General features: G+C 44.8%; 74 non-coding genes across 74 annotated transcripts in view; all 74 read left to right on the top strand.

Annotated features, from left to right (window-relative positions):
* The first annotated feature begins 48 nt into the window (after positions 1 to 48).
* Positions 49 to 167, top strand: LOC145856992 (5S ribosomal RNA). The gene has a single exon (XR_014377883.1). It is a non-coding gene; the product is annotated as a 5S ribosomal RNA (ribosomal RNA).
* Positions 168 to 306: 139 nt separating this feature from the next.
* On the top strand, positions 307 to 425 carry LOC145856991 (5S ribosomal RNA). The gene has a single exon (XR_014377882.1). It is a non-coding gene; the product is annotated as a 5S ribosomal RNA (ribosomal RNA).
* Positions 426 to 564: 139 nt separating this feature from the next.
* On the top strand, positions 565 to 683 carry LOC145856990 (5S ribosomal RNA). Its single transcript, XR_014377881.1, has one exon. It is a non-coding gene; the product is annotated as a 5S ribosomal RNA (ribosomal RNA).
* Positions 684 to 822: 139 nt separating this feature from the next.
* Positions 823 to 941, top strand: LOC145856989 (5S ribosomal RNA). Its single transcript, XR_014377880.1, has one exon. It is a non-coding gene; the product is annotated as a 5S ribosomal RNA (ribosomal RNA).
* A 139-nt stretch (positions 942 to 1,080) lies between these two features.
* LOC145856138 (5S ribosomal RNA) lies at positions 1,081 to 1,199 on the top strand. Its single transcript, XR_014377026.1, has one exon. It is a non-coding gene; the product is annotated as a 5S ribosomal RNA (ribosomal RNA).
* Positions 1,200 to 1,338: 139 nt separating this feature from the next.
* LOC145856127 (5S ribosomal RNA) lies at positions 1,339 to 1,457 on the top strand. The gene has a single exon (XR_014377015.1). It is a non-coding gene; the product is annotated as a 5S ribosomal RNA (ribosomal RNA).
* Positions 1,458 to 1,596: 139 nt separating this feature from the next.
* Positions 1,597 to 1,715, top strand: LOC145857566 (5S ribosomal RNA). The gene has a single exon (XR_014378465.1). It is a non-coding gene; the product is annotated as a 5S ribosomal RNA (ribosomal RNA).
* Positions 1,716 to 1,854: 139 nt separating this feature from the next.
* On the top strand, positions 1,855 to 1,973 carry LOC145881929 (5S ribosomal RNA). The gene has a single exon (XR_014393497.1). It is a non-coding gene; the product is annotated as a 5S ribosomal RNA (ribosomal RNA).
* Positions 1,974 to 2,382: 409 nt separating this feature from the next.
* Positions 2,383 to 2,501, top strand: LOC145856988 (5S ribosomal RNA). Its single transcript, XR_014377879.1, has one exon. It is a non-coding gene; the product is annotated as a 5S ribosomal RNA (ribosomal RNA).
* A 139-nt stretch (positions 2,502 to 2,640) lies between these two features.
* Positions 2,641 to 2,759, top strand: LOC145856987 (5S ribosomal RNA). Its single transcript, XR_014377878.1, has one exon. It is a non-coding gene; the product is annotated as a 5S ribosomal RNA (ribosomal RNA).
* Positions 2,760 to 2,898: 139 nt separating this feature from the next.
* On the top strand, positions 2,899 to 3,017 carry LOC145882246 (5S ribosomal RNA). Its single transcript, XR_014393812.1, has one exon. It is a non-coding gene; the product is annotated as a 5S ribosomal RNA (ribosomal RNA).
* A 139-nt stretch (positions 3,018 to 3,156) lies between these two features.
* Positions 3,157 to 3,275, top strand: LOC145856641 (5S ribosomal RNA). Its single transcript, XR_014377532.1, has one exon. It is a non-coding gene; the product is annotated as a 5S ribosomal RNA (ribosomal RNA).
* Positions 3,276 to 3,414: 139 nt separating this feature from the next.
* LOC145856986 (5S ribosomal RNA) lies at positions 3,415 to 3,533 on the top strand. The gene has a single exon (XR_014377877.1). It is a non-coding gene; the product is annotated as a 5S ribosomal RNA (ribosomal RNA).
* A 139-nt stretch (positions 3,534 to 3,672) lies between these two features.
* Positions 3,673 to 3,791, top strand: LOC145857555 (5S ribosomal RNA). Its single transcript, XR_014378454.1, has one exon. It is a non-coding gene; the product is annotated as a 5S ribosomal RNA (ribosomal RNA).
* A 139-nt stretch (positions 3,792 to 3,930) lies between these two features.
* LOC145881928 (5S ribosomal RNA) lies at positions 3,931 to 4,049 on the top strand. The gene has a single exon (XR_014393496.1). It is a non-coding gene; the product is annotated as a 5S ribosomal RNA (ribosomal RNA).
* A 409-nt stretch (positions 4,050 to 4,458) lies between these two features.
* On the top strand, positions 4,459 to 4,577 carry LOC145856984 (5S ribosomal RNA). Its single transcript, XR_014377875.1, has one exon. It is a non-coding gene; the product is annotated as a 5S ribosomal RNA (ribosomal RNA).
* A 139-nt stretch (positions 4,578 to 4,716) lies between these two features.
* LOC145856983 (5S ribosomal RNA) lies at positions 4,717 to 4,835 on the top strand. The gene has a single exon (XR_014377874.1). It is a non-coding gene; the product is annotated as a 5S ribosomal RNA (ribosomal RNA).
* A 139-nt stretch (positions 4,836 to 4,974) lies between these two features.
* On the top strand, positions 4,975 to 5,093 carry LOC145882245 (5S ribosomal RNA). Its single transcript, XR_014393811.1, has one exon. It is a non-coding gene; the product is annotated as a 5S ribosomal RNA (ribosomal RNA).
* A 139-nt stretch (positions 5,094 to 5,232) lies between these two features.
* LOC145856632 (5S ribosomal RNA) lies at positions 5,233 to 5,351 on the top strand. The gene has a single exon (XR_014377523.1). It is a non-coding gene; the product is annotated as a 5S ribosomal RNA (ribosomal RNA).
* Positions 5,352 to 5,490: 139 nt separating this feature from the next.
* LOC145856982 (5S ribosomal RNA) lies at positions 5,491 to 5,609 on the top strand. Its single transcript, XR_014377873.1, has one exon. It is a non-coding gene; the product is annotated as a 5S ribosomal RNA (ribosomal RNA).
* Positions 5,610 to 5,748: 139 nt separating this feature from the next.
* Positions 5,749 to 5,867, top strand: LOC145856981 (5S ribosomal RNA). Its single transcript, XR_014377872.1, has one exon. It is a non-coding gene; the product is annotated as a 5S ribosomal RNA (ribosomal RNA).
* Positions 5,868 to 6,006: 139 nt separating this feature from the next.
* Positions 6,007 to 6,125, top strand: LOC145856980 (5S ribosomal RNA). The gene has a single exon (XR_014377871.1). It is a non-coding gene; the product is annotated as a 5S ribosomal RNA (ribosomal RNA).
* Positions 6,126 to 6,264: 139 nt separating this feature from the next.
* Positions 6,265 to 6,383, top strand: LOC145883929 (5S ribosomal RNA). The gene has a single exon (XR_014395506.1). It is a non-coding gene; the product is annotated as a 5S ribosomal RNA (ribosomal RNA).
* A 139-nt stretch (positions 6,384 to 6,522) lies between these two features.
* Positions 6,523 to 6,641, top strand: LOC145856116 (5S ribosomal RNA). The gene has a single exon (XR_014377004.1). It is a non-coding gene; the product is annotated as a 5S ribosomal RNA (ribosomal RNA).
* A 139-nt stretch (positions 6,642 to 6,780) lies between these two features.
* Positions 6,781 to 6,899, top strand: LOC145856104 (5S ribosomal RNA). Its single transcript, XR_014376992.1, has one exon. It is a non-coding gene; the product is annotated as a 5S ribosomal RNA (ribosomal RNA).
* A 139-nt stretch (positions 6,900 to 7,038) lies between these two features.
* On the top strand, positions 7,039 to 7,157 carry LOC145857544 (5S ribosomal RNA). The gene has a single exon (XR_014378443.1). It is a non-coding gene; the product is annotated as a 5S ribosomal RNA (ribosomal RNA).
* Positions 7,158 to 7,296: 139 nt separating this feature from the next.
* On the top strand, positions 7,297 to 7,415 carry LOC145881927 (5S ribosomal RNA). Its single transcript, XR_014393495.1, has one exon. It is a non-coding gene; the product is annotated as a 5S ribosomal RNA (ribosomal RNA).
* A 409-nt stretch (positions 7,416 to 7,824) lies between these two features.
* On the top strand, positions 7,825 to 7,943 carry LOC145856979 (5S ribosomal RNA). Its single transcript, XR_014377870.1, has one exon. It is a non-coding gene; the product is annotated as a 5S ribosomal RNA (ribosomal RNA).
* Positions 7,944 to 8,082: 139 nt separating this feature from the next.
* On the top strand, positions 8,083 to 8,201 carry LOC145856978 (5S ribosomal RNA). The gene has a single exon (XR_014377869.1). It is a non-coding gene; the product is annotated as a 5S ribosomal RNA (ribosomal RNA).
* A 139-nt stretch (positions 8,202 to 8,340) lies between these two features.
* LOC145882244 (5S ribosomal RNA) lies at positions 8,341 to 8,459 on the top strand. The gene has a single exon (XR_014393810.1). It is a non-coding gene; the product is annotated as a 5S ribosomal RNA (ribosomal RNA).
* Positions 8,460 to 8,598: 139 nt separating this feature from the next.
* On the top strand, positions 8,599 to 8,717 carry LOC145856621 (5S ribosomal RNA). Its single transcript, XR_014377512.1, has one exon. It is a non-coding gene; the product is annotated as a 5S ribosomal RNA (ribosomal RNA).
* A 139-nt stretch (positions 8,718 to 8,856) lies between these two features.
* Positions 8,857 to 8,975, top strand: LOC145856977 (5S ribosomal RNA). Its single transcript, XR_014377868.1, has one exon. It is a non-coding gene; the product is annotated as a 5S ribosomal RNA (ribosomal RNA).
* Positions 8,976 to 9,114: 139 nt separating this feature from the next.
* On the top strand, positions 9,115 to 9,233 carry LOC145883917 (5S ribosomal RNA). The gene has a single exon (XR_014395493.1). It is a non-coding gene; the product is annotated as a 5S ribosomal RNA (ribosomal RNA).
* Positions 9,234 to 9,372: 139 nt separating this feature from the next.
* Positions 9,373 to 9,491, top strand: LOC145856976 (5S ribosomal RNA). Its single transcript, XR_014377867.1, has one exon. It is a non-coding gene; the product is annotated as a 5S ribosomal RNA (ribosomal RNA).
* A 139-nt stretch (positions 9,492 to 9,630) lies between these two features.
* LOC145856093 (5S ribosomal RNA) lies at positions 9,631 to 9,749 on the top strand. Its single transcript, XR_014376981.1, has one exon. It is a non-coding gene; the product is annotated as a 5S ribosomal RNA (ribosomal RNA).
* A 139-nt stretch (positions 9,750 to 9,888) lies between these two features.
* On the top strand, positions 9,889 to 10,007 carry LOC145856082 (5S ribosomal RNA). The gene has a single exon (XR_014376970.1). It is a non-coding gene; the product is annotated as a 5S ribosomal RNA (ribosomal RNA).
* Positions 10,008 to 10,146: 139 nt separating this feature from the next.
* LOC145857533 (5S ribosomal RNA) lies at positions 10,147 to 10,265 on the top strand. The gene has a single exon (XR_014378432.1). It is a non-coding gene; the product is annotated as a 5S ribosomal RNA (ribosomal RNA).
* Positions 10,266 to 10,404: 139 nt separating this feature from the next.
* Positions 10,405 to 10,523, top strand: LOC145881926 (5S ribosomal RNA). The gene has a single exon (XR_014393494.1). It is a non-coding gene; the product is annotated as a 5S ribosomal RNA (ribosomal RNA).
* Positions 10,524 to 10,932: 409 nt separating this feature from the next.
* On the top strand, positions 10,933 to 11,051 carry LOC145856975 (5S ribosomal RNA). Its single transcript, XR_014377866.1, has one exon. It is a non-coding gene; the product is annotated as a 5S ribosomal RNA (ribosomal RNA).
* Positions 11,052 to 11,190: 139 nt separating this feature from the next.
* LOC145856973 (5S ribosomal RNA) lies at positions 11,191 to 11,309 on the top strand. Its single transcript, XR_014377864.1, has one exon. It is a non-coding gene; the product is annotated as a 5S ribosomal RNA (ribosomal RNA).
* A 139-nt stretch (positions 11,310 to 11,448) lies between these two features.
* Positions 11,449 to 11,567, top strand: LOC145882243 (5S ribosomal RNA). Its single transcript, XR_014393809.1, has one exon. It is a non-coding gene; the product is annotated as a 5S ribosomal RNA (ribosomal RNA).
* Positions 11,568 to 11,706: 139 nt separating this feature from the next.
* LOC145856972 (5S ribosomal RNA) lies at positions 11,707 to 11,825 on the top strand. Its single transcript, XR_014377863.1, has one exon. It is a non-coding gene; the product is annotated as a 5S ribosomal RNA (ribosomal RNA).
* Positions 11,826 to 11,964: 139 nt separating this feature from the next.
* LOC145856971 (5S ribosomal RNA) lies at positions 11,965 to 12,083 on the top strand. The gene has a single exon (XR_014377862.1). It is a non-coding gene; the product is annotated as a 5S ribosomal RNA (ribosomal RNA).
* A 139-nt stretch (positions 12,084 to 12,222) lies between these two features.
* Positions 12,223 to 12,341, top strand: LOC145856970 (5S ribosomal RNA). The gene has a single exon (XR_014377861.1). It is a non-coding gene; the product is annotated as a 5S ribosomal RNA (ribosomal RNA).
* A 139-nt stretch (positions 12,342 to 12,480) lies between these two features.
* Positions 12,481 to 12,599, top strand: LOC145881924 (5S ribosomal RNA). The gene has a single exon (XR_014393492.1). It is a non-coding gene; the product is annotated as a 5S ribosomal RNA (ribosomal RNA).
* A 409-nt stretch (positions 12,600 to 13,008) lies between these two features.
* LOC145884659 (5S ribosomal RNA) lies at positions 13,009 to 13,127 on the top strand. Its single transcript, XR_014396238.1, has one exon. It is a non-coding gene; the product is annotated as a 5S ribosomal RNA (ribosomal RNA).
* Positions 13,128 to 13,266: 139 nt separating this feature from the next.
* On the top strand, positions 13,267 to 13,385 carry LOC145882003 (5S ribosomal RNA). Its single transcript, XR_014393570.1, has one exon. It is a non-coding gene; the product is annotated as a 5S ribosomal RNA (ribosomal RNA).
* A 139-nt stretch (positions 13,386 to 13,524) lies between these two features.
* Positions 13,525 to 13,643, top strand: LOC145884406 (5S ribosomal RNA). Its single transcript, XR_014395984.1, has one exon. It is a non-coding gene; the product is annotated as a 5S ribosomal RNA (ribosomal RNA).
* Positions 13,644 to 14,052: 409 nt separating this feature from the next.
* On the top strand, positions 14,053 to 14,171 carry LOC145856969 (5S ribosomal RNA). Its single transcript, XR_014377860.1, has one exon. It is a non-coding gene; the product is annotated as a 5S ribosomal RNA (ribosomal RNA).
* Positions 14,172 to 14,310: 139 nt separating this feature from the next.
* Positions 14,311 to 14,429, top strand: LOC145881923 (5S ribosomal RNA). Its single transcript, XR_014393491.1, has one exon. It is a non-coding gene; the product is annotated as a 5S ribosomal RNA (ribosomal RNA).
* Positions 14,430 to 14,838: 409 nt separating this feature from the next.
* Positions 14,839 to 14,957, top strand: LOC145884657 (5S ribosomal RNA). Its single transcript, XR_014396236.1, has one exon. It is a non-coding gene; the product is annotated as a 5S ribosomal RNA (ribosomal RNA).
* Positions 14,958 to 15,096: 139 nt separating this feature from the next.
* Positions 15,097 to 15,215, top strand: LOC145881992 (5S ribosomal RNA). Its single transcript, XR_014393559.1, has one exon. It is a non-coding gene; the product is annotated as a 5S ribosomal RNA (ribosomal RNA).
* Positions 15,216 to 15,354: 139 nt separating this feature from the next.
* Positions 15,355 to 15,473, top strand: LOC145884405 (5S ribosomal RNA). Its single transcript, XR_014395983.1, has one exon. It is a non-coding gene; the product is annotated as a 5S ribosomal RNA (ribosomal RNA).
* A 409-nt stretch (positions 15,474 to 15,882) lies between these two features.
* On the top strand, positions 15,883 to 16,001 carry LOC145856968 (5S ribosomal RNA). Its single transcript, XR_014377859.1, has one exon. It is a non-coding gene; the product is annotated as a 5S ribosomal RNA (ribosomal RNA).
* Positions 16,002 to 16,140: 139 nt separating this feature from the next.
* On the top strand, positions 16,141 to 16,259 carry LOC145856967 (5S ribosomal RNA). The gene has a single exon (XR_014377858.1). It is a non-coding gene; the product is annotated as a 5S ribosomal RNA (ribosomal RNA).
* A 139-nt stretch (positions 16,260 to 16,398) lies between these two features.
* LOC145882242 (5S ribosomal RNA) lies at positions 16,399 to 16,517 on the top strand. The gene has a single exon (XR_014393808.1). It is a non-coding gene; the product is annotated as a 5S ribosomal RNA (ribosomal RNA).
* A 139-nt stretch (positions 16,518 to 16,656) lies between these two features.
* On the top strand, positions 16,657 to 16,775 carry LOC145856966 (5S ribosomal RNA). The gene has a single exon (XR_014377857.1). It is a non-coding gene; the product is annotated as a 5S ribosomal RNA (ribosomal RNA).
* A 139-nt stretch (positions 16,776 to 16,914) lies between these two features.
* Positions 16,915 to 17,033, top strand: LOC145856965 (5S ribosomal RNA). Its single transcript, XR_014377856.1, has one exon. It is a non-coding gene; the product is annotated as a 5S ribosomal RNA (ribosomal RNA).
* A 139-nt stretch (positions 17,034 to 17,172) lies between these two features.
* LOC145856964 (5S ribosomal RNA) lies at positions 17,173 to 17,291 on the top strand. Its single transcript, XR_014377855.1, has one exon. It is a non-coding gene; the product is annotated as a 5S ribosomal RNA (ribosomal RNA).
* A 139-nt stretch (positions 17,292 to 17,430) lies between these two features.
* Positions 17,431 to 17,549, top strand: LOC145881922 (5S ribosomal RNA). Its single transcript, XR_014393490.1, has one exon. It is a non-coding gene; the product is annotated as a 5S ribosomal RNA (ribosomal RNA).
* Positions 17,550 to 17,958: 409 nt separating this feature from the next.
* LOC145884656 (5S ribosomal RNA) lies at positions 17,959 to 18,077 on the top strand. The gene has a single exon (XR_014396235.1). It is a non-coding gene; the product is annotated as a 5S ribosomal RNA (ribosomal RNA).
* A 139-nt stretch (positions 18,078 to 18,216) lies between these two features.
* Positions 18,217 to 18,335, top strand: LOC145881981 (5S ribosomal RNA). Its single transcript, XR_014393548.1, has one exon. It is a non-coding gene; the product is annotated as a 5S ribosomal RNA (ribosomal RNA).
* A 139-nt stretch (positions 18,336 to 18,474) lies between these two features.
* On the top strand, positions 18,475 to 18,593 carry LOC145886599 (5S ribosomal RNA). Its single transcript, XR_014398184.1, has one exon. It is a non-coding gene; the product is annotated as a 5S ribosomal RNA (ribosomal RNA).
* A 409-nt stretch (positions 18,594 to 19,002) lies between these two features.
* Positions 19,003 to 19,121, top strand: LOC145884404 (5S ribosomal RNA). The gene has a single exon (XR_014395982.1). It is a non-coding gene; the product is annotated as a 5S ribosomal RNA (ribosomal RNA).
* Positions 19,122 to 19,530: 409 nt separating this feature from the next.
* On the top strand, positions 19,531 to 19,649 carry LOC145856962 (5S ribosomal RNA). Its single transcript, XR_014377853.1, has one exon. It is a non-coding gene; the product is annotated as a 5S ribosomal RNA (ribosomal RNA).
* Positions 19,650 to 19,788: 139 nt separating this feature from the next.
* Positions 19,789 to 19,907, top strand: LOC145856961 (5S ribosomal RNA). Its single transcript, XR_014377852.1, has one exon. It is a non-coding gene; the product is annotated as a 5S ribosomal RNA (ribosomal RNA).
* Positions 19,908 to 20,046: 139 nt separating this feature from the next.
* Positions 20,047 to 20,165, top strand: LOC145882241 (5S ribosomal RNA). The gene has a single exon (XR_014393807.1). It is a non-coding gene; the product is annotated as a 5S ribosomal RNA (ribosomal RNA).
* Positions 20,166 to 20,304: 139 nt separating this feature from the next.
* On the top strand, positions 20,305 to 20,423 carry LOC145856960 (5S ribosomal RNA). The gene has a single exon (XR_014377851.1). It is a non-coding gene; the product is annotated as a 5S ribosomal RNA (ribosomal RNA).
* A 139-nt stretch (positions 20,424 to 20,562) lies between these two features.
* LOC145886597 (5S ribosomal RNA) lies at positions 20,563 to 20,681 on the top strand. The gene has a single exon (XR_014398182.1). It is a non-coding gene; the product is annotated as a 5S ribosomal RNA (ribosomal RNA).
* A 409-nt stretch (positions 20,682 to 21,090) lies between these two features.
* On the top strand, positions 21,091 to 21,209 carry LOC145884655 (5S ribosomal RNA). Its single transcript, XR_014396234.1, has one exon. It is a non-coding gene; the product is annotated as a 5S ribosomal RNA (ribosomal RNA).
* Positions 21,210 to 21,348: 139 nt separating this feature from the next.
* LOC145881921 (5S ribosomal RNA) lies at positions 21,349 to 21,467 on the top strand. Its single transcript, XR_014393489.1, has one exon. It is a non-coding gene; the product is annotated as a 5S ribosomal RNA (ribosomal RNA).
* Positions 21,468 to 21,876: 409 nt separating this feature from the next.
* LOC145884654 (5S ribosomal RNA) lies at positions 21,877 to 21,995 on the top strand. The gene has a single exon (XR_014396233.1). It is a non-coding gene; the product is annotated as a 5S ribosomal RNA (ribosomal RNA).
* Positions 21,996 to 22,134: 139 nt separating this feature from the next.
* On the top strand, positions 22,135 to 22,253 carry LOC145881970 (5S ribosomal RNA). Its single transcript, XR_014393537.1, has one exon. It is a non-coding gene; the product is annotated as a 5S ribosomal RNA (ribosomal RNA).
* Positions 22,254 to 22,392: 139 nt separating this feature from the next.
* The window catches only part of LOC145852307 (5S ribosomal RNA), a 119-nt gene continuing 11 nt past the window's right edge, over positions 22,393 to 22,500 (top strand). Inside the window, exon 1 of the ribosomal RNA XR_014374161.1 lies at positions 22,393 to 22,500. This exon is cut by the window's right edge and continues 11 nt beyond it. This is a non-coding gene — a ribosomal RNA (5S ribosomal RNA).

Here is a 22,500-nt window from a genome sequence, read left to right as displayed (position 1 = left end):
TATCACACTCACTTTGACTATATATGTTGTAGCAAGAGATTGTTTCTCGCTTACGGCCATACCAGCCTGGGTACGCCCGATCTCGTCTGATCTCGGAAGCTAAGCAGGGTCGGGCCTGGTTAGTACTTGGATGGGAGACCGCCTGGGAATACCAGGTGCTGTAAGCATTTTGTCCACGAGGGTGTGCTCTTGCACTATTTCATCAGCAACACTGCCTTGTATTAAGCATTTAATGATGAATTGACTAAATGTCTGTTTTATCAGACTCACTTTGACTATATATGTTGTAGCAAGAGATTGTTTCTAGCTTACGGCCATACCAGCCTGGGTACGCCCGATCTCGTCTGATCTCGGAAGCTAAGCAGGGTCGGGCCTGGTTAGTACTTGGATGGGAGACCGCCTGGGAATACCAGGTGCTGTAAGCATTTTGTCCACGAGGGTGTGCTCTTGCACTATTTCATCAGCAACACTGCCTTGTATTAAGCATTTAATGATGAATTGACTAAATGTCTGTTTTATCAGACTCACTTTGACTATATATGTTGTAGCAAGAGATTGTTTCTAGCTTACGGCCATACCAGCCTGGGTACGCCCGATCTCGTCTGATCTCGGAAGCTAAGCAGGGTCGGGCCTGGTTAGTACTTGGATGGGAGACCGCCTGGGAATACCAGGTGCTGTAAGCATTTTGTCCACGAGGGTGTGCTCTTGCACTATTTCATCAGCAACACTGCCTTGTATTAAGCATTTAATGATGAATTGACTAAATGTCTGTTTTATCAGACTCACTTTGACTATATATGTTGTAGCAAGAGATTGTTTCTAGCTTACGGCCATACCAGCCTGGGTACGCCCGATCTCGTCTGATCTCGGAAGCTAAGCAGGGTCGGGCCTGGTTAGTACTTGGATGGGAGACCGCCTGGGAATACCAGGTGCTGTAAGCATTTTGTCCACGAGGGTGTGCTCTTGCACTATTTCATCAGCAACACTGCCTTGTATTAAGCATTTAATGATGAATTGACTAAATGTCTGTTTTATCAGACTCACTTTGACTATATATGTTGTAGCAAGAGATTGTTTCTCGCTTACGGCCATACCAGCCTGGGTACGCCCGATCTCATCTGATCTCGGAAGCTAAGCAGGGTCGGGCCTGGTTAGTACTTGGATGGGAGACCGCCTGGGAATACCAGGTGCTGTAAGCATTTTGTCCACGAGGGTGTGCTCTTGCACTATTTCATCAGCAACACTGCCTTGTATTAAGCATTTAATGATGAATTGACTAAATGTCTGTTTTATCAGACTCACTTTGACTATATATGTTGTAGCAAGAGATTGTTTCTCGCTTACGGCCATACCAGCCTGGGTACGCCCGATCTCATCTGATCTCGGAAGCTAAGCAGGGTCGGGCCTGGTTAGTACTTGGATGGGAGACCGCCTGGGAATACCAGGTGCTGTAAGCATTTTGTCCACGAGGGTGTGCTCTTGCACTATTTCATCAGCAACACTGCCTTGTATTAAGCATTTAATGATGAATTGACTAAATGTCTGTTTTATCAGACTCACTTTGACTATACATGTTGTAGCAAGAGATTGTTTCTCGCTTACGGCCATACCAGCCTGGTTACGCCCGATCTCGTCTGATCTCGGAAGCTAAGCAGGGTCGGGCCTGGTTAGTACTTGGATGGGAGACCGCCTGGGAATACCAGGTGCTGTAAGCATTTTGTCCACGAGGGTGTGCTCTTGCACTATTTCATCAGCAACACTGCCTTGTATTAAGCATTTAATGATGAATTGACTAAATGTCTGTTTTATCAGACTCACTTTGACTATATATGTTGTAGCAAGAGATTGTTTCTCGCTTACGGCCATACCAGCCTGGGTACGCCCGATCTCGTCTGATCTCGGAAGCTAAGCAGGGTCGGGCCTGGTAAGTACTTGGATGGGAGACCGCCTGGGAATACCAGGTGCTGTAAGCATTTTGTCCACGAGGGTGTGCCCCTGCACTATTTCATCAGCAACACTGCCTTGTAGTAAGCATTTAATGATGAATTGACTAAATGCAGCTTCCTGCCTTTTTAATAGGATCAAATTTCCTTGTGTTTTCAATTAGCATCTGCCTTGTATTTATAAGACAAACAAGAATATTGTTGCTGAATGCAGCTTGTGTGTGCTTTGTGCTCCTTTGCCCTGTTCAAATGATGAAAGGAAATAAAGTTTGTATTTTATCCAACTACCTGTGCTAAAAAGTGATGGGAACAGTGTTTGTAATTTCTTCTACTTTTTCAGTGACACAAAGTTCAAGCTGCTTATCTAATTGGTGAAAATGCAATGTCTGTTTATCACACTCACTTTGACTATATATGTTGTAGCAAGAGATTGTTTCTCGCTTACGGCCATACCAGCCTGGGTACGCCCGATCTCGTCTGATCTCGGAAGCTAAGCAGGGTCGGGCCTGGTTAGTACTTGGATGGGAGACCGCCTGGGAATACCAGGTGCTGTAAGCATTTTGTCCACGAGGGTGTGCTCTTGCACTATTTCATCAGCAACACTGCCTTGTATTAAGCATTTAATGATGAATTGACTAAATGTCTGTTTTATCAGACTCACTTTGACTATATATGTTGTAGCAAGAGATTGTTTCTAGCTTACGGCCATACCAGCCTGGGTACGCCCGATCTCGTCTGATCTCGGAAGCTAAGCAGGGTCGGGCCTGGTTAGTACTTGGATGGGAGACCGCCTGGGAATACCAGGTGCTGTAAGCATTTTGTCCACGAGGGTGTGCTCTTGCACTATTTCATCAGCAACACTGCCTTGTATTAAGCATTTAATGATGAATTGACTAAATGTCTGTTTTATCAGACTCACTTTGACTATACATGTTGTAGCAAGAGATTGTTTCTCGCTTACGGCCATACCAGCCTTGGTACGCCCGATCTCGTCTGATCTCGGAAGCTAAGCAGGGTCGGGCCTGGTTAGTACTTGGATGGGAGACCGCCTGGGAATACCAGGTGCTGTAAGCATTTTGTCCACGAGGGTGTGCTCTTGCACTATTTCATCAGCAACACTGCCTTGTATTAAGCATTTAATGATGAATTGACTAAATGTCTGTTTTATCAGACTCACTTTGACTATATATGTTGTAGCAAGAGATTGTTTCTAGCTTACGGCCATACCAGCCTGGGTACGCCCGATCTCGTCTGATCTCGGAAGCTAAGCAGGGTTGGGCCTGGTTAGTACTTGGATGGGAGACCGCCTGGGAATACCAGGTGCTGTAAGCATTTTGTCCACGAGGGTGTGCTCTTGCACTATTTCATCAGCAACACTGCCTTGTATTAAGCATTTAATGATGAATTGACTAAATGTCTGTTTTATCAGACTCACGTTGACTATATATGTTGTAGCAAGAGATTGTTTCTCGCTTACGGCCATACCAGCCTGGGTACGCCCGATCTCGTCTGATCTCGGAAGCTAAGCAGGGTCGGGCCTGGTTAGTACTTGGATGGGAGACCGCCTGGGAATACCAGGTGCTGTAAGCATTTTGTCCACGAGGGTGTGCTCTTGCACTATTTCATCAGCAACACTGCCTTGTATTAAGCATTTAATGATGAATTGACTAAATGTCTGTTTTATCAGACTCACTTTGACTATATATGTTGTAGCAAGAGATTGTTTCTCGCTTACGGCCATACCAGCCTGGTTACGCCCGATCTCGTCTGATCTCGGAAGCTAAGCAGGGTCGGGCCTGGTTAGTACTTGGATGGGAGACCGCCTGGGAATACCAGGTGCTGTAAGCATTTTGTCCACGAGGGTGTGCTCTTGCACTATTTCATCAGCAACACTGCCTTGTATTAAGCATTTAATGATGAATTGACTAAATGTCTGTTTTATCAGACTCACTTTGACTATATATGTTGTAGCAAGAGATTGTTTCTCGCTTACGGCCATACCAGCCTGGGTACGCCCGATCTCGTCTGATCTCGGAAGCTAAGCAGGGTCGGGCCTGGTAAGTACTTGGATGGGAGACCGCCTGGGAATACCAGGTGCTGTAAGCATTTTGTCCACGAGGGTGTGCCCCTGCACTATTTCATCAGCAACACTGCCTTGTAGTAAGCATTTAATGATGAATTGACTAAATGCAGCTTCCTGCCTTTTTAATAGGATCAAATTTCCTTGTGTTTTCAATTAGCATCTGCCTTGTATTTATAAGACAAACAAGAATATTGTTGCTGAATGCAGCTTGTGTGTGCTTTGTGCTCCTTTGCCCTGTTCAAATGATGAAAGGAAATAAAGTTTGTATTTTATCCAACTACCTGTGCTAAAAAGTGATGGGAACAGTGTTTGTAATTTCTTCTACTTTTTCAGTGACACAAAGTTCAAGCTGCTTATCTAATTGGTGAAAATGCAATGTCTGTTTATCACACTCACTTTGACTATATATGTTGTAGCAAGAGATTGTTTCTCGCTTACGGCCATACCAGCCTGGGTACGCCCGATCTCGTCTGATCTCGGAAGCTAAGCAGGGTCGGGCCTGGTTAGTACTTGGATGGGAGACCGCCTGGGAATACCAGGTGCTGTAAGCATTTTGTCCACGAGGGTGTGCTCTTGCACTATTTCATCAGCAACACTGCCTTGTATTAAGCATTTAATGATGAATTGACTAAATGTCTGTTTTATCAGACTCACTTTGACTATATATGTTGTAGCAAGAGATTGTTTCTAGCTTACGGCCATACCAGCCTGGGTACGCCCGATCTCGTCTGATCTCGGAAGCTAAGCAGGGTCGGGCCTGGTTAGTACTTGGATGGGAGACCGCCTGGGAATACCAGGTGCTGTAAGCATTTTGTCCACGAGGGTGTGCTCTTGCACTATTTCATCAGCAACACTGCCTTGTATTAAGCATTTAATGATGAATTGACTAAATGTCTGTTTTATCAGACTCACTTTGACTATACATGTTGTAGCAAGAGATTGTTTCTCGCTTACGGCCATACCAGCCTTGGTACGCCCGATCTCGTCTGATCTCGGAAGCTAAGCAGGGTCGGGCCTGGTTAGTACTTGGATGGGAGACCGCCTGGGAATACCAGGTGCTGTAAGCATTTTGTCCACGAGGGTGTGCTCTTGCACTATTTCATCAGCAACACTGCCTTGTATTAAGCATTTAATGATGAATTGACTAAATGTCTGTTTTATCAGACTCACTTTGACTATATATGTTGTAGCAAGAGATTGTTTCTAGCTTACGGCCATACCAGCCTGGGTACGCCCGATCTCGTCTGATCTCGGAAGCTAAGCAGGGTTGGGCCTGGTTAGTACTTGGATGGGAGACCGCCTGGGAATACCAGGTGCTGTAAGCATTTTGTCCACGAGGGTGTGCTCTTGCACTATTTCATCAGCAACACTGCCTTGTATTAAGCATTTAATGATGAATTGACTAAATGTCTGTTTTATCAGACTCACGTTGACTATATATGTTGTAGCAAGAGATTGTTTCTCGCTTACGGCCATACCAGCCTGGGTACGCCCGATCTCGTCTGATCTCGGAAGCTAAGCAGGGTCGGGCCTGGTTAGTACTTGGATGGGAGACCGCCTGGGAATACCAGGTGCTGTAAGCATTTTGTCCACGAGGGTGTGCTCTTGCACTATTTCATCAGCAACACTGCCTTGTATTAAGCATTTAATGATGAATTGACTAAATGTCTGTTTTATCAGACTCACTTTGACTATATATGTTGTAGCAAGAGATTGTTTCTAGCTTACGGCCATACCAGCCTGGGTACGCCCGATCTCGTCTGATCTCGGAAGCTAAGCAGGGTCGGGCCTGGTTAGTACTTGGATGGGAGACCGCCTGGGAATACCAGGTGCTGTAAGCATTTTGTCCACGAGGGTGTGCTCTTGCACTATTTCATCAGCAACACTGCCTTGTATTAAGCATTTAATGATGAATTGACTAAATGTCTGTTTTATCAGACTCACTTTGACTATATATGTTGTAGCAAGAGATTGTTTCTAGCTTACGGCCATACCAGCCTGGGTACGCCCGATCTCGTCTGATCTCGGAAGCTAAGCAGGGTCGGGCCTGGTTAGTACTTGGATGGGAGACCGCCTGGGAATACCAGGTGCTGTAAGCATTTTGTCCACGAGGGTGTGCTCTTGCACTATTTCATCAGCAACACTGCCTTGTATTAAGCATTTAATGATGAATTGACTAAATGTCTGTTTTATCAGACTCACTTTGACTATATATGTTGTAGCAAGAGATTGTTTCTAGCTTACGGCCATACCAGCCTGGGTACGCCCGATCTCGTCTGATCTCGGACGCTAAGCAGGGTCGGGCCTGGTTAGTACTTGGATGGGAGACCGCCTGGGAATACCAGGTGCTGTAAGCATTTTGTCCACGAGGGTGTGCTCTTGCACTATTTCATCAGCAACACTGCCTTGTATTAAGCATTTAATGATGAATTGACTAAATGTCTGTTTTATCAGACTCACTTTGACTATATATGTTGTAGCAAGAGATTGTTTCTCGCTTACGGCCATACCAGCCTGGGTACGCCCGATCTCATCTGATCTCGGAAGCTAAGCAGGGTCGGGCCTGGTTAGTACTTGGATGGGAGACCGCCTGGGAATACCAGGTGCTGTAAGCATTTTGTCCACGAGGGTGTGCTCTTGCACTATTTCATCAGCAACACTGCCTTGTATTAAGCATTTAATGATGAATTGACTAAATGTCTGTTTTATCAGACTCACTTTGACTATATATGTTGTAGCAAGAGATTGTTTCTCGCTTACGGCCATACCAGCCTGGGTACGCCCGATCTCATCTGATCTCGGAAGCTAAGCAGGGTCGGGCCTGGTTAGTACTTGGATGGGAGACCGCCTGGGAATACCAGGTGCTGTAAGCATTTTGTCCACGAGGGTGTGCTCTTGCACTATTTCATCAGCAACACTGCCTTGTATTAAGCATTTAATGATGAATTGACTAAATGTCTGTTTTATCAGACTCACTTTGACTATACATGTTGTAGCAAGAGATTGTTTCTCGCTTACGGCCATACCAGCCTGGTTACGCCCGATCTCGTCTGATCTCGGAAGCTAAGCAGGGTCGGGCCTGGTTAGTACTTGGATGGGAGACCGCCTGGGAATACCAGGTGCTGTAAGCATTTTGTCCACGAGGGTGTGCTCTTGCACTATTTCATCAGCAACACTGCCTTGTATTAAGCATTTAATGATGAATTGACTAAATGTCTGTTTTATCAGACTCACTTTGACTATATATGTTGTAGCAAGAGATTGTTTCTCGCTTACGGCCATACCAGCCTGGGTACGCCCGATCTCGTCTGATCTCGGAAGCTAAGCAGGGTCGGGCCTGGTAAGTACTTGGATGGGAGACCGCCTGGGAATACCAGGTGCTGTAAGCATTTTGTCCACGAGGGTGTGCCCCTGCACTATTTCATCAGCAACACTGCCTTGTAGTAAGCATTTAATGATGAATTGACTAAATGCAGCTTCCTGCCTTTTTAATAGGATCAAATTTCCTTGTGTTTTCAATTAGCATCTGCCTTGTATTTATAAGACAAACAAGAATATTGTTGCTGAATGCAGCTTGTGTGTGCTTTGTGCTCCTTTGCCCTGTTCAAATGATGAAAGGAAATAAAGTTTGTATTTTATCCAACTACCTGTGCTAAAAAGTGATGGGAACAGTGTTTGTAATTTCTTCTACTTTTTCAGTGACACAAAGTTCAAGCTGCTTATCTAATTGGTGAAAATGCAATGTCTGTTTATCACACTCACTTTGACTATATATGTTGTAGCAAGAGATTGTTTCTCGCTTACGGCCATACCAGCCTGGGTACGCCCGATCTCGTCTGATCTCGGAAGCTAAGCAGGGTCGGGCCTGGTTAGTACTTGGATGGGAGACCGCCTGGGAATACCAGGTGCTGTAAGCATTTTGTCCACGAGGGTGTGCTCTTGCACTATTTCATCAGCAACACTGCCTTGTATTAAGCATTTAATGATGAATTGACTAAATGTCTGTTTTATCAGACTCACTTTGACTATATATGTTGTAGCAAGAGATTGTTTCTAGCTTACGGCCATACCAGCCTGGGTACGCCCGATCTCGTCTGATCTCGGAAGCTAAGCAGGGTCGGGCCTGGTTAGTACTTGGATGGGAGACCGCCTGGGAATACCAGGTGCTGTAAGCATTTTGTCCACGAGGGTGTGCTCTTGCACTATTTCATCAGCAACACTGCCTTGTATTAAGCATTTAATGATGAATTGACTAAATGTCTGTTTTATCAGACTCACTTTGACTATACATGTTGTAGCAAGAGATTGTTTCTCGCTTACGGCCATACCAGCCTTGGTACGCCCGATCTCGTCTGATCTCGGAAGCTAAGCAGGGTCGGGCCTGGTTAGTACTTGGATGGGAGACCGCCTGGGAATACCAGGTGCTGTAAGCATTTTGTCCACGAGGGTGTGCTCTTGCACTATTTCATCAGCAACACTGCCTTGTATTAAGCATTTAATGATGAATTGACTAAATGTCTGTTTTATCAGACTCACTTTGACTATATATGTTGTAGCAAGAGATTGTTTCTAGCTTACGGCCATACCAGCCTGGGTACGCCCGATCTCGTCTGATCTCGGAAGCTAAGCAGGGTTGGGCCTGGTTAGTACTTGGATGGGAGACCGCCTGGGAATACCAGGTGCTGTAAGCATTTTGTCCACGAGGGTGTGCTCTTGCACTATTTCATCAGCAACACTGCCTTGTATTAAGCATTTAATGATGAATTGACTAAATGTCTGTTTTATCAGACTCACGTTGACTATATATGTTGTAGCAAGAGATTGTTTCTCGCTTACGGCCATACCAGCCTGGGTACGCCCGATCTCGTCTGATCTCGGAAGCTAAGCAGGGTCGGGCCTGGTTAGTACTTGGATGGGAGACCGCCTGGGAATACCAGGTGCTGTAAGCATTTTGTCCACGAGGGTGTGCTCTTGCACTATTTCATCAGCAACACTGCCTTGTATTAAGCATTTAATGATGAATTGACTAAATGTCTGTTTTATCAGACTCACTTTGACTATATATGTTGTAGCAAGAGATTGTTTCTAGCTTACGGCCATACCAGCCTGGGTACGCCCGATCTCGTCTGATCTCGGAAGCTAAGCAGGGTCGGGCCTGGTTAGTACTTGGATGGGAGACCGCCTGGGAATACCAGGTGCTGTATGCATTTTGTCCACGAGGGTGTGCTCTTGCACTATTTCATCAGCAACACTGCCTTGTATTAAGCATTTAATGATGAATTGACTAAATGTCTGTTTTATCAGACTCACTTTGACTATATATGTTGTAGCAAGAGATTGTTTCTAGCTTACGGCCATACCAGCCTGGGTACGCCCGATCTCGTCTGATCTCGGAAGCTAAGCAGGGTCGGGCCTGGTTAGTACTTGGATGGGAGACCGCCTGGGAATACCAGGTGCTGTAAGCATTTTGTCCACGAGGGTGTGCTCTTGCACTATTTCATCAGCAACACTGCCTTGTATTAAGCATTTAATGATGAATTGACTAAATGTCTGTTTTATCAGACTCACTTTGACTATATATGTTGTAGCAAGAGATTGTTTCTCGCTTACGGCCATACCAGCCTGGGTACGCCCGATCTCATCTGATCTCGGAAGCTAAGCAGGGTCGGGCCTGGTTAGTACTTGGATGGGAGACCGCCTGGGAATACCAGGTGCTGTAAGCATTTTGTCCACGAGGGTGTGCTCTTGCACTATTTCATCAGCAACACTGCCTTGTATTAAGCATTTAATGATGAATTGACTAAATGTCTGTTTTATCAGACTCACTTTGACTATATATGTTGTAGCAAGAGATTGTTTCTCGCTTACGGCCATACCAGCCTGGGTACGCCCGATCTCATCTGATCTCGGAAGCTAAGCAGGGTCGGGCCTGGTTAGTACTTGGATGGGAGACCGCCTGGGAATACCAGGTGCTGTAAGCATTTTGTCCACGAGGGTGTGCTCTTGCACTATTTCATCAGCAACACTGCCTTGTATTAAGCATTTAATGATGAATTGACTAAATGTCTGTTTTATCAGACTCACTTTGACTATACATGTTGTAGCAAGAGATTGTTTCTCGCTTACGGCCATACCAGCCTGGTTACGCCCGATCTCGTCTGATCTCGGAAGCTAAGCAGGGTCGGGCCTGGTTAGTACTTGGATGGGAGACCGCCTGGGAATACCAGGTGCTGTAAGCATTTTGTCCACGAGGGTGTGCTCTTGCACTATTTCATCAGCAACACTGCCTTGTATTAAGCATTTAATGATGAATTGACTAAATGTCTGTTTTATCAGACTCACTTTGACTATATATGTTGTAGCAAGAGATTGTTTCTCGCTTACGGCCATACCAGCCTGGGTACGCCCGATCTCGTCTGATCTCGGAAGCTAAGCAGGGTCGGGCCTGGTAAGTACTTGGATGGGAGACCGCCTGGGAATACCAGGTGCTGTAAGCATTTTGTCCACGAGGGTGTGCCCCTGCACTATTTCATCAGCAACACTGCCTTGTAGTAAGCATTTAATGATGAATTGACTAAATGCAGCTTCCTGCCTTTTTAATAGGATCAAATTTCCTTGTGTTTTCAATTAGCATCTGCCTTGTATTTATAAGACAAACAAGAATATTGTTGCTGAATGCAGCTTGTGTGTGCTTTGTGCTCCTTTGCCCTGTTCAAATGATGAAAGGAAATAAAGTTTGTATTTTATCCAACTACCTGTGCTAAAAAGTGATGGGAACAGTGTTTGTAATTTCTTCTACTTTTTCAGTGACACAAAGTTCAAGCTGCTTATCTAATTGGTGAAAATGCAATGTCTGTTTATCACACTCACTTTGACTATATATGTTGTAGCAAGAGATTGTTTCTCGCTTACGGCCATACCAGCCTGGGTACGCCCGATCTCGTCTGATCTCGGAAGCTAAGCAGGGTCGGGCCTGGTTAGTACTTGGATGGGAGACCGCCTGGGAATACCAGGTGCTGTAAGCATTTTGTCCACGAGGGTGTGCTCTTGCACTATTTCATCAGCAACACTGCCTTGTATTAAGCATTTAATGATGAATTGACTAAATGTCTGTTTTATCAGACTCACTTTGACTATATATGTTGTAGCAAGAGATTGTTTCTAGCTTACGGCCATACCAGCCTGGGTACGCCCGATCTCGTCTGATCTCGGAAGCTAAGCAGGGTCGGGCCTGGTTAGTACTTGGATGGGAGACCGCCTGGGAATACCAGGTGCTGTAAGCATTTTGTCCACGAGGGTGTGCTCTTGCACTATTTCATCAGCAACACTGCCTTGTATTAAGCATTTAATGATGAATTGACTAAATGTCTGTTTTATCAGACTCACTTTGACTATACATGTTGTAGCAAGAGATTGTTTCTCGCTTACGGCCATACCAGCCTTGGTACGCCCGATCTCGTCTGATCTCGGAAGCTAAGCAGGGTCGGGCCTGGTTAGTACTTGGATGGGAGACCGCCTGGGAATACCAGGTGCTGTAAGCATTTTGTCCACGAGGGTGTGCTCTTGCACTATTTCATCAGCAACACTGCCTTGTATTAAGCATTTAATGATGAATTGACTAAATGTCTGTTTTATCAGACTCACTTTGACTATATATGTTGTAGCAAGAGATTGTTTCTAGCTTACGGCCATACCAGCCTGGGTACGCCCGATCTCGTCTGATCTCGGAAGCTAAGCAGGGTCGGGCCTGGTTAGTACTTGGATGGGAGACCGCCTGGGAATACCAGGTGCTGTAAGCATTTTGTCCACGAGGGTGTGCTCTTGCACTATTTCATCAGCAACACTGCCTTGTATTAAGCATTTAATGATGAATTGACTAAATGTCTGTTTTATCAGACTCACGTTGACTATATATGTTGTAGCAAGAGATTGTTTCTCGCTTACGGCCATACCAGCCTGGGTACGCCCGATCTCGTCTGATCTCGGAAGCTAAGCAGGGTCGGGCCTGGTTAGTACTTGGATGGGAGACCGCCTGGGAATACCAGGTGCTGTAAGCATTTTGTCCACGAGGGTGTGCTCTTGCACTATTTCATCAGCAACACTGCCTTGTATTAAGCATTTAATGATGAATTGACTAAATGTCTGTTTTATCAGACTCACTTTGACTATACATGTTGTAGCAAGAGATTGTTTCTCGCTTACGGCCATACCAGCCTGGGTACGCCCGATCTCGTCTGATCTCGGAAGCTAAGCAGGGTCGGGCCTGGTTAGTACTTGGATGGGAGACCGCCTGGGAATACCAGGTGCTGTAAGCATTTTGTCCACGAGGGTGTGCTCTTGCACTATTTCATCAGCAACACTGCCTTGTATTAAGCATTTAATGATGAATTGACTAAATGTCTGTTTTATCAGACTCACTTTGACTATATATGTTGTAGCAAGAGATTGTTTCTCGCTTACGGCCATACCAGCCTGGGTACGCCCGATCTCGTCTGATCTCGGAAGCTAAGCAGGGTCGGGCCTGGTAAGTACTTGGATGGGAGACCGCCTGGGAATACCAGGTGCTGTAAGCATTTTGTCCACGAGGGTGTGCCCCTGCACTATTTCATCAGCAACACTGCCTTGTAGTAAGCATTTAATGATGAATTGACTAAATGCAGCTTCCTGCCTTTTTAATAGGATCAAATTTCCTTGTGTTTTCAATTAGCATCTGCCTTGTATTTATAAGACAAACAAGAATATTGTTGCTGAATGCAGCTTGTGTGTGCTTTGTGCTCCTTTGCCCTGTTCAAATGATGAAAGGAAATAAAGTTTGTATTTTATCCAACTACCTGTGCTAAAAAGTGATGGGAACAGTGTTTGTAATTTCTTCTACTTTTTCAGTGACACAAAGTTCAAGCTGCTTATCTAATTGGTGAAAATGCAATGTCTGTTTATCACACTCACTTTGACTATATATGTTGTAGCAAGAGATTGTTTCTCGCTTACGGCCATACCAGCATGGGTACACCCGATCTCGTCTGATCTCGGAAGCTATGCAGGTTCGGGCCTGGTTAGTACTTGGATGGGAGACCGCCTGGGAATACCAGGTGCTGTAAGCATTTTGTCCACGAGGGTGTGCTCTTGCACTATTTCATCAGCAACACTGCCTTGTATTAAGCATTTAATGATGAATTGACTAAATGTCTGTTTTATCAGACTCACTTTGACTATATATGTTGTAGCAAGAGATTGTTTCTCGCTTACGGCCATACCAGCCTGGGTACGCCCGATCTCGTCTGATCTCGGAAGCTAAGCAGGGTCGGGCCTGGTTAGTACTTGGATGGGAGACCTCCTGGGAATACCAGGTGCTGTAAGCATTTTGTCCACGAGGGTGTGCTCTTGCACTATTTCATCAGCAACACTGCCTTGTATTAAGCATTTAATGATGAATTGACTAAATGTCTGTTTTATCAGACTCACTTTGACTATATATGTTGTAGCAAGAGATTGTTTCTCGCTTACGGCCATACCAGCCTGGGTTCGCCCGATCTCGTCTGATCTCGGAAGCTAAGCAGGGTCGGGCCTGGTAAGTACTTGGATGGGAGACCGCCTGGGAATACCAGGTGCTGTAAGCATTTTGTCCACGAGGGTGTGCCCCTGCACTATTTCATCAGCAACACTGCCTTGTAGTAAGCATTTAATGATGAATTGACTAAATGCTGCTTCCTGCCTTTTTAATAGGATCAAATTTCCTTGTGTTTTCAATTAGCATCTGCCTTGTATTTATAAGACAAACAAGAATATTGTTGCTGAATGCAGCTTGTGTGTGCTTTGTGCTCCTTTGCCCTGTTCAAATGATGAAAGGAAATAAAGTTTGTATTTTATCCAACTACCTGTGCTAAAAAGTGATGGGAACAGTGTTTGTAATTTCTTCTACTTTTTCAGTGACACAAAGTTCAAGCTGCTTATCTAATTGGTGAAAATGCAATGTCTGTTTATCACACTCACTTTGACTATATATGTTGTAGCAAGAGATTGTTTCTCGCTTACGGCCATACCAGCCTGGGTACGCCCGATCTCGTCTGATCTCGGAAGCTAAGCAGGGTCGGGCCTGGTTAGTACTTGGATGGGAGACCGCCTGGGAATACCAGGTGCTGTAAGCATTTTGTCCACGAGGGTGTGCTCTTGCACTATTTCATCAGCAACACTGCCTTGTATTAAGCATTTAATGATGAATTGACTAAATATCTGTTTTATCAGACTCACTTTGACTATATATGTTGTAGCAAGAGATTGTTTCTCGCTTACGGCCATACCAGCCTGGGTACGCCCGATCTCGTCTGATCTCGGAAGCTAAGCAGGGTCGGGCCTGGTAAGTACTTGGATGGGAGACCGCCTGGGAATACCAGGTGCTGTAAGCATTTTGTCCACGAGGGTGTGCCCCTGCACTATTTCATCAGCAACACTGCCTTGTAGTAAGCATTTAATGATGAATTGACTAAATGCAGCTTCCTGCCTTTTTAATAGGATCAAATTTCCTTGTGTTTTCAATTAGCATCTGCCTTGTATTTATAAGACAAACAAGAATATTGTTGCTGAATGCAGCTTGTGTGTGCTTTGTGCTCCTTTGCCCTGTTCAAATGATGAAAGGAAATAAAGTTTGTATTTTATCCAACTACCTGTGCTAAAAAGTGATGGGAACAGTGTTTGTAATTTCTTCTACTTTTTCAGTGACACAAAGTTCAAGCTGCTTATCTAATTGGTGAAAATGCAATGTCTGTTTATCACACTCACTTTGACTATATATGTTGTAGCAAGAGATTGTTTCTCGCTTACGGCCATACCAGCATGGGTACACCCGATCTCGTCTGATCTCGGAAGCTATGCAGGTTCGGGCCTGGTTAGTACTTGGATGGGAGACCGCCTGGGAATACCAGGTGCTGTAAGCATTTTGTCCACGAGGGTGTGCTCTTGCACTATTTCATCAGCAACACTGCCTTGTAGTAAGCATTTAATGATGAATTGACTAAATGTCTGTTTTATCAGACTCACTTTGACTATATATGTTGTAGCAAGAGATTGTTTCTCGCTTACGGCCATACCAGCCTGGGTACGCCCGATCTCGTCTGATCTCGGAAGCTAAGCAGGGTCGGGCCTGGTTAGTACTTGGATGGGAGACCTCCTGGGAATACCAGGTGCTGTAAGCATTTTGTCCACGAGGGTGTGCTCTTGCACTATTTCATCAGCAACACTGCCTTGTATTAAGCATTTAATGATGAATTGACTAAATGTCTGTTTTATCAGACTCACTTTGACTATATATGTTGTAGCAAGAGATTGTTTCTCGCTTACGGCCATACCAGCCTGGGTTCGCCCGATCTCGTCTGATCTCGGAAGCTAAGCAGGGTCGGGCCTGGTAAGTACTTGGATGGGAGACCGCCTGGGAATACCAGGTGCTGTAAGCATTTTGTCCACGAGGGTGTGCCCCTGCACTATTTCATCAGCAACACTGCCTTGTAGTAAGCATTTAATGATGAATTGACTAAATGCAGCTTCCTGCCTTTTTAATAGGATCAAATTTCCTTGTGTTTTCAATTAGCATCTGCCTTGTATTTATAAGACAAACAAGAATATTGTTGCTGAATGCAGCTTGTGTGTGCTTTGTGCTCCTTTGCCCTGTTCAAATGATGAAAGGAAATAAAGTTTGTATTTTATCCAACTACCTGTGCTAAAAAGTGATGGGAACAGTGTTTGTAATTTCTTCTACTTTTTCAGTGACACAAAGTTCAAGCTGCTTATCTAATTGGTGAAAATGCAATGTCTGTTTATCACACTCACTTTGACTATATATGTTGTAGCAAGAGATTGTTTCTCGCTTACGGCCATACCAGCCTGGGTACGCCCGATCTCGTCTGATCTCGGAAGCTAAGCAGGGTCGGGCCTGGTTAGTACTTGGATGGGAGACCGCCTGGGAATACCAGGTGCTGTAAGCATTTTGTCCACGAGGGTGTGCTCTTGCACTATTTCATCAGCAACACTGCCTTGTATTAAGCATTTAATGATGAATTGACTAAATGTCTGTTTTATCAGACTCACTTTGACTATATATGTTGTAGCAAGAGATTGTTTCTAGCTTACGGCCATACCAGCCTGGGTACGCCCGATCTCGTCTGATCTCGGAAGCTAAGCAGGGTCGGGCCTGGTTAGTACTTGGATGGGAGACCGCCTGGGAATACCAGGTGCTGTAAGCATTTTGTCCACGAGGGTGTGCTCTTGCACTATTTCATCAGCAACACTGCCTTGTATTAAGCATTTAATGATGAATTGACTAAATGTCTGTTTTATCAGACTCACTTTGACTATACATGTTGTAGCAAGAGATTGTTTCTCGCTTACGGCCATACCAGCCTTGGTACGCCCGATCTCGTCTGATCTCGGAAGCTAAGCAGGGTCGGGCCTGGTTAGTACTTGGATGGGAGACCGCCTGGGAATACCAGGTGCTGTAAGCATTTTGTCCACGAGGGTGTGCTCTTGCACTATTTCATCAGCAACACTGCCTTGTATTAAGCATTTAATGATGAATTGACTAAATGTCTGTTTTATCAGACTCACTTTGACTATATATGTTGTAGCAAGAGATTGTTTCTAGCTTACGGCCATACCAGCCTGGGTACGCCCGATCTCGTCTGATCTCGGAAGCTAAGCAGGGTCGGGCCTGGTTAGTACTTGGATGGGAGACCGCCTGGGAATACCAGGTGCTGTAAGCATTTTGTCCACGAGGGTGTGCTCTTGCACTATTTCATCAGCAACACTGCCTTGTATTAAGCTTTTAATGATGAATTGACTAAATGTCTGTTTTATCAGACTCACGTTGACTATATATGTTGTAGCAAGAGATTGTTTCTCGCTTACGGCCATACCAGCCTGGGTACGCCCGATCTCGTCTGATCTCGGAAGCTAAGCAGGGTCGGGCCTGGTTAGTACTTGGATGGGAGACCGCCTGGGAATACCAGGTGCTGTAAGCATTTTGTCCACGAGGGTGTGCTCTTGCACTATTTCATCAGCAACACTGCCTTGTAGTAAGCATTTAATGATGAATTGACTAAATGTCTGTTTTATCAGACTCACTTTGACTATACATGTTGTAGCAAGAGATTGTTTCTCGCTTACGGCCATACCAGCCTGGGTACGCCCGATCTCGTCTGATCTCGGAAGCTAAGCAGGGTCGGGCCTGGTTAGTACTTGGATGGGAGACCGCCTGGGAATACCAGGTGCTGTAAGCATTTTGTCCACGAGGGTGTGCTCTTGCACTATTTCATCAGCAACACTGCCTTGTATTAAGCATTTAATGATGAATTGACTAAATGTCTGTTTTATCAGACTCACTTTGACTATATATGTTGTAGCAAGAGATTGTTTCTCGCTTACGGCCATACCAGCCTGGGTACGCCCGATCTCGTCTGATCTCGGAAGCTAAGCAGGGTCGGGCCTGGTAAGTACTTGGATGGGAGACCGCCTGGGAATACCAGGTGCTGTAAGCATTTTGTCCACGAGGGTGTGCCCCTGCACTATTTCATCAGCAACACTGCCTTGTAGTAAGCATTTAATGATGAATTGACTAAATGCAGCTTCCTGCCTTTTTAATAGGATCAAATTTCCTTGTGTTTTCAATTAGCATCTGCCTTGTATTTATAAGACAAACAAGAATATTGTTGCTGAATGCAGCTTGTGTGTGCTTTGTGCTCCTTTGCCCTGTTCAAATGATGAAAGGAAATAAAGTTTGTATTTTATCCAACTACCTGTGCTAAAAAGTGATGGGAACAGTGTTTGTAATTTCTTCTACTTTTTCAGTGACACAAAGTTCAAGCTGCTTATCTAATTGGTGAAAATGCAATGTCTGTTTATCACACTCACTTTGACTATATATGTTGTAGCAAGAGATTGTTTCTCGCTTACGGCCATACCAGCATGGGTACACCCGATCTCGTCTGATCTCGGAAGCTATGCAGGTTCGGGCCTGGTTAGTACTTGGATGGGAGACCGCCTGGGAATACCAGGTGCTGTAAGCATTTTGTCCACGAGGGTGTGCTCTTGCACTATTTCATCAGCAACACTGCCTTGTATTAAGCATTTAATGATGAATTGACTAAATGTCTGTTTTATCAGACTCACTTTGACTATATATGTTGTAGCAAGAGATTGTTTCTCGCTTACGGCCATACCAGCCTGGGTACGCCCGATCTCGTCTGATCTCGGAAGCTAAGCAGGGTCGGGCCTGGTTAGTACTTGGATGGGAGACCTCCTGGGAATACCAGGTGCTGTAAGCATTTTGTCCACGAGGGTGTGCTCTTGCACTATTTCATCAGCAACACTGCCTTGTATTAAGCATTTAATGATGAATTGACTAAATGTCTGTTTTATCAGACTCACTTTGACTATATATGTTGTAGCAAGAGATTGTTTCTCGCTTACGGCCATACCAGCCTGGGTACGCCCGATCTCGTCTGATCTCGGAAGCTAAGCAGGGTCGGGCCTGGTAAGTACTTGGATGGGAGACCGCCTGGGAATACCAGGTTCTGTAAGCATTTTGTCCACGAGGGTGTGCCCCTGCACTATTTCATCAGCAACACTGCCTTGTAGTAAGCATTTAATGATGAATTGACTAAATGCAGCTTCCTGCCTTTTTAATAGGATCAAATTTCCTTGTGTTTTCAATTAGCATCTGCCTTGTATTTATAAGACAAACAAGAATATTGTTGCTGAATGCAGCTTGTGTGTGCTTTGTGCTCCTTTGCCCTGTTCAAATGATGAAAGGAAATAAAGTTTGTATTTTATCCAACTACCTGTGCTAAAAAGTGATGGGAACAGTGTTTGTAATTTCTTCTACTTTTTCAGTGACACAAAGTTCAAGCTGCTTATCTAATTGGTGAAAATGCAATGTCTGTTTATCACACTCACTTTGACTATATATGTTGTAGCAAGAGATTGTTTCTCGCTTACGGCCATACCAGCCTGGGTTCGCCCGATCTCGTCTGATCTCGGAAGCTAAGCAGGGTCGGGCCTGGTAAGTACTTGGATGGGAGACCGCCTGGGAATACCAGGTGCTGTAAGCATTTTGTCCACGAGGGTGTGCCCCTGCACTATTTCATCAGCAACACTGCCTTGTAGTAAGCATTTAATGATGAATTGACTAAATGCAGCTTCCTGCCTTTTTAATAGGATCAAATTTCCTTGTGTTTTCAATTAGCATCTGCCTTGTATTTATAAGACAAACAAGAATATTGTTGCTGAATGCAGCTTGTGTGTGCTTTGTGCTCCTTTGCCCTGTTCAAATGATGAAAGGAAATAAAGTTTGTATTTTATCCAACTACCTGTGCTAAAAAGTGATGGGAACAGTGTTTGTAATTTCTTCTACTTTTTCAGTGACACAAAGTTCAAGCTGCTTATCTAATTGGTGAAAATGCAATGTCTGTTTATCACACTCACTTTGACTATATATGTTGTAGCAAGAGATTGTTTCTCGCTTACGGCCATACCAGCCTGGGTACGCCCGATCTCGTCTGATCTCGGAAGCTAAGCAGGGTCGGGCCTGGTTAGTACTTGGATGGGAGACCGCCTGGGAATACCAGGTGCTGTAAGCATTTTGTCCACGAGGGTGTGCTCTTGCACTATTTCATCAGCAACACTGCCTTGTATTAAGCATTTAATGATGAATTGACTAAATGTCTGTTTTATCAGACTCACTTTGACTATATATGTTGTAGCAAGAGATTGTTTCTAGCTTACGGCCATACCAGCCTGGGTACGCCCGATCTCGTCTGATCTCGGAAGCTAAGCAGGGTCGGGCCTGGTTAGTACTTGGATGGGAGACCGCCTGGGAATACCAGGTGCTGTAAGCATTTTGTCCACGAGGGTGTGCTCTTGCACTATTTCATCAGCAACACTGCCTTGTATTAAGCATTTAATGATGAATTGACTAAATGTCTGTTTTATCAGACTCACTTTGACTATACATGTTGTAGCAAGAGATTGTTTCTCGCTTACGGCCATACCAGCCTTGGTACGCCCGATCTCGTCTGATCTCGGAAGCTAAGCAGGGTCGGGCCTGGTTAGTACTTGGATGGGAGACCGCCTGGGAATACCAGGTGCTGTAAGCATTTTGTCCACGAGGGTGTGCTCTTGCACTATTTCATCAGCAACACTGCCTTGTAGTAAGCATTTAATGATGAATTGACTAAATGTCTGTTTTATCAGACTCACTTTGACTATACATGTTGTAGCAAGAGATTGTTTCTCGCTTACGGCCATACCAGCCTGGGTACGCCCGATCTCGTCTGATCTCGGAAGCTAAGCAGGGTCGGGCCTGGTTAGTACTTGGATGGGAGACCGCCTGGGAATACCAGGTGCTGTAAGCATTTTGTCCACGAGGGTGTGCTCTTGCACTATTTCATCAGCAACACTGCCTTGTATTAAGCATTTAATGATGAATTGACTAAATGTCTGTTTTATCAGACTCACTTTGACTATATATGTTGTAGCAAGAGATTGTTTCTCGCTTACGGCCATACCAGCCTGGGTACGCCCGATCTCGTCTGATCTCGGAAGCTAAGCAGGGTCGGGCCTGGTAAGTACTTGGATGGGAGACCGCCTGGGAATACCAGGTTCTGTAAGCATTTTGTCCACGAGGGTGTGCCCCTGCACTATTTCATCAGCAACACTGCCTTGTAGTAAGCATTTAATGATGAATTGACTAAATGCAGCTTCCTGCCTTTTTAATAGGATCAAATTTCCTTGTGTTTTCAATTAGCATCTGCCTTGTATTTATAAGACAAACAAGAATATTGTTGCTGAATGCAGCTTGTGTGTGCTTTGTGCTCCTTTGCCCTGTTCAAATGATGAAAGGAAATAAAGTTTGTATTTTATCCAACTACCTGTGCTAAAAAGTGATGGGAACAGTGTTTGTAATTTCTTCTACTTTTTCAGTGACACAAAGTTCAAGCTGCTTATCTAATTGGTGAAAATGCAATGTCTGTTTATCACACTCACTTTGACTATATATGTTGTAGCAAGAGATTGTTTCTCGCTTACGGCCATACCAGCATGGGTACACCCGATCTCGTCTGATCTCGGAAGCTATGCAGGTTCGGGCCTGGTTAGTACTTGGATGGGAGACCGCCTGGGAATACCAGGTGCTGTAAGCATTTTGTCCACGAGGGTGTGCTCTTGCACTATTTCATCAGCAACACTGCCTTGTATTAAGCATTTAATGATGAATTGACTAAATGTCTGTTTTATCAGACTCACTTTGACTATATATGTTGTAGCAAGAGATTGTTTCTCGCTTACGGCCATACCAGCCTGGGTACGCCCGATCTCGTCTGATCTCGGAAGCTAAGCAGGGTCGGGCCTGGTAAGTACTTGGATGGGAGACCGCCTGGGAATACCAGGTGCTGTAAGCATTTTGTCCACGAGGGTGTGCCCCTGCACTATTTCATCAGCAACACTGCCTTGTAGTAAGCATTTAATGATGAATTGACTAAATGCAGCTTCCTGCCTTTTTAATAGGATCAAATTTCCTTGTGTTTTCAATTAGCATCTGCCTTGTATTTATAAGACAAACAAGAATATTGTTGCTGAATGCAGCTTGTGTGTGCTTTGTGCTCCTTTGCCCTGTTCAAATGATGAAAGGAAATAAAGTTTGTATTTTATCCAACTACCTGTGCTAAAAAGTGATGGGAACAGTGTTTGTAATTTCTTCTACTTTTTCAGTGACACAAAGTTCAAGCTGCTTATCTAATTGGTGAAAATGCAATGTCTGTTTATCACACTCACTTTGACTATATATGTTGTAGCAAGAGATTGTTTCTCGCTTACGGCCATACCAGCATGGGTACACCCGATCTCGTCTGATCTCGGAAGCTATGCAGGTTCGGGCCTGGTTAGTACTTGGATGGGAGACCGCCTGGGAATACCAGGTGCTGTAAGCATTTTGTCCACGAGGGTGTGCTCTTGCACTATTTCATCAGCAACACTGCCTTGTATTAAGCATTTAATGATGAATTGACTAAATGTCTGTTTTATCAGACTCACTTTGACTATATATGTTGTAGCAAGAGATTGTTTCTCGCTTACGGCCATACCAGCCTGGGTACGCCCGATCTCGTCTGATCTCGGAAGCTAAGCAGGGTCGGGCCTGGTTAGTACTTGGATGGGAGACCTCCTGGGAATACCAGGTGCTGTAAGCATTTTGTCCACGAGGGTGTGCTCTTGCACTATTTCATCAGCAACACTGCCTTGTATTAAGCATTTAATGATGAATTGACTAAATGTCTGTTTTATCAGACTCACTTTGACTATATATGTTGTAGCAAGAGATTGTTTCTCGCTTACGGCCATACCAGCCTGGGTACGCCCGATCTCGTCTGATCTCTGAAGCTAAGCAGGGTCGGGCCTGGTTAGTACTTGGATGGGAGACAGCCTGGGAATACCAGG

Source organism: Salmo salar, chromosome 08, assembly GCF_965601325.2.
Source record: "Salmo salar chromosome 08, fSalSal1, whole genome shotgun sequence".
Taxonomy (NCBI): Eukaryota; Metazoa; Chordata; class Actinopteri; order Salmoniformes; family Salmonidae; genus Salmo; species Salmo salar.
The sequence above is the reverse complement of the archived record's forward strand: the minus strand, read 5'-3'. Positions and strand labels throughout refer to the sequence as shown.